General features: G+C 55.4%; 1 protein-coding gene across 1 annotated transcript in view; it reads left to right on the top strand.

Annotated features, from left to right (window-relative positions):
- Positions 1–2,193, top strand: part of CUNH10orf67 (chromosome unknown C10orf67 homolog) — a 97,522-nt gene that overhangs the window by 39,665 nt on the left and 55,664 nt on the right. The window lies entirely within an intron of this gene.

Here is a 2,193-nt window from a genome sequence, read left to right as displayed (position 1 = left end):
CCCCAACATATTCTATTGGGGTGAAGTGAGCTGTTTTCATTAAAAAGAAGGGTGTCAGTAAATGTTTAGAGAGTGAGTAGGAAGAGTCAAATTTGGATGCAACTAAAGAGAAGAAAAATCCTATTCTTGATAACCCATGTTTTATTTATATAGCTGTTGTACTTTTGGTAGTGTTATTCTTGGTATATCAATACAAGACAATAGTTCAACAAAACTATTGTACTTTTCAACATTAGGAAGGTATGCTAAAAAACCTACCTCAGTAGCAGGTGGGAAAATAGTGAGATTTGTCTAAATCAGGGTGGGCAATTATTTCGGCTGGAGGACTGCTTCACGAATTTTGGTGAGTTGTCGAGGGCTGCATGGGTAGGCCCACCCCTTGACAGTTGCCCCACCCCCTGGTCACCATCTTGTGGTTGGAAGTCCCGCCCCCGAAACCCTGCCTTTTGCCCCCAGAAGTACTCCTTTTAGGAGGGGGTAGTATGGCCTTGGAACTGGAAGTTACACTCTGACACATGGTCTATGTCAGGGGTAGGCAACAGTTTTTGGCTGAAGTGCCGAAAAAACTACAATGTCTACCTTGTAAGGTGCTGGAGTGCTGACATGCCAAAAAACCAAAACTGGGGCAGAGGGTATATGGCAGGATGCACTGCATATTAATATAGTTAATAATCATAAATGTTTCTTTTTATGGTAAATACCAGGTTTTCTAAAAATTCTAAACCTAGTGAGAAGAAATAAAACTTTGTAGAGGGAGAAGAGAGATTAGAAGAGGGAAGAGAGAGGGGAGAGAGGGATGAGAGAGAGATGAAAGAAGAGAGAGGGAAGAGTGAGAGAAGAGAGGGAAGAGAGAGTGAAGGAAGGAGAGAGAGGCAGAGGGAGAAGGAAAGAGGGAGAGAGGGAGAGAAGCGTGGGGAGAAGCAGGCGCAGGGGGAGGCACCGTAGGTAGGCTGGCCCGGCCAGGCCCTTGGGAAGGTGGCAGCCAGAAGAGAGGGGGACCCAGAGGTGGGTGGGGACTGTCCGAGCTCTGCAGACTTGGGCTGCAGCTGGGCCCCCAGCAGCACCCAAGGTGGAGCCTGGCCTGGTCCACACAGCTCCAAGGGATGGGGCACAGCTGCCCTGCCTGTGAGAGGCTGCTGCCTGGCAGGGGCAGGCCGCCGGGCTTAGGGGGCTCCCAGCTTGGCCTCTGTGCATGCTGGGCAGAGAGCGAGTGGGATGGAGTCCCCCAGGCTGTGGCAGGAGCCCCTGGGGCTCTGGGAACAGCTGCGCAAAACTGCACACTTACCTCTGCCGGCCTGTCACAGCTGGCTTCAAGCAGCACATGGCTCAGCTGCCGCTTCTCGATGTCGACTTGGCCAGGGCCGTTGCATCCTGAGCAGCACTCAGGGAAGCAGCAGCTGGTCTGGCTTTGCTGCATGCCACTCGGGATGGGATGGGCCCGGTCAAGTCAGCACCAGCGAGGAGAAGCAGCGGCTGAGCCAGCTGAGCCATGTGCCACTTCCTTACATGCTGCTCAACAGAGGCTCAGACACGGCTTTGCCTCTCTGGTGCCAACCCGGCTGGGCCCATCCCGTCCCGTCCCGTCCTGTCCCGAGAGGTGCGAGGAAGCGGCACATGGCTCAACTGGCTCAGCCGCTGCTTCTCATCACCAATGCCAACCCGGCCAGGCCGTCCTGTCCCAAGCGGCACACAGCAAAGGATGCAACAGGCCCAGCCGAGTTGGCCCTGGCAAGGAGAAGCAGTGGCTGAGCCGTGTGACACTTGGGATTGGCCAGGACAGGCCAGCAGAGGTAAGTGGGAGCCACGGCTTTGCCTCGTACCTCTCAGGCCAGACCAGGCCAGCACCTTAGAAGGGAAGCCATGACTGAGCTGGTCCTAAGCAGCATGAGGCTCAGCAACCACTTCTCTTCGCTGGTGCTGACTCGGCCGGGCTCGTCCTGACCAGAGCAGCACACAGCAAAGCCAGCCTACCTGCTGCTTCCCCGTATGCCACTCAGGACACACTGGGTCCAGCCAGGAGGGCACCCGTGAGAAGAAGCAGTGGTTGAGCTGTCTGCCACTTGGGACTGGCTGGGACAGGTGGCGGAGGTAAGGGCCAGGCTGGTCCTGAGCAGCACTCAATTCAGTTGGCTGAGCCTCCTCTTCTCCTCACTGGTGCTGACCCGGCCGGGCCTATCCCATTCTGTCCCGAGC

Source organism: Alligator sinensis, unplaced genomic scaffold, assembly GCF_000455745.1.
Source record: "Alligator sinensis unplaced genomic scaffold, ASM45574v1 scaffold221_1, whole genome shotgun sequence".
Lineage (NCBI taxonomy): Eukaryota > Metazoa > Chordata > Crocodylia > Alligatoridae > Alligator > Alligator sinensis.
Note: the sequence above shows the minus strand (reverse complement) of the source record. Positions and strands in the feature narration are given on the sequence as shown.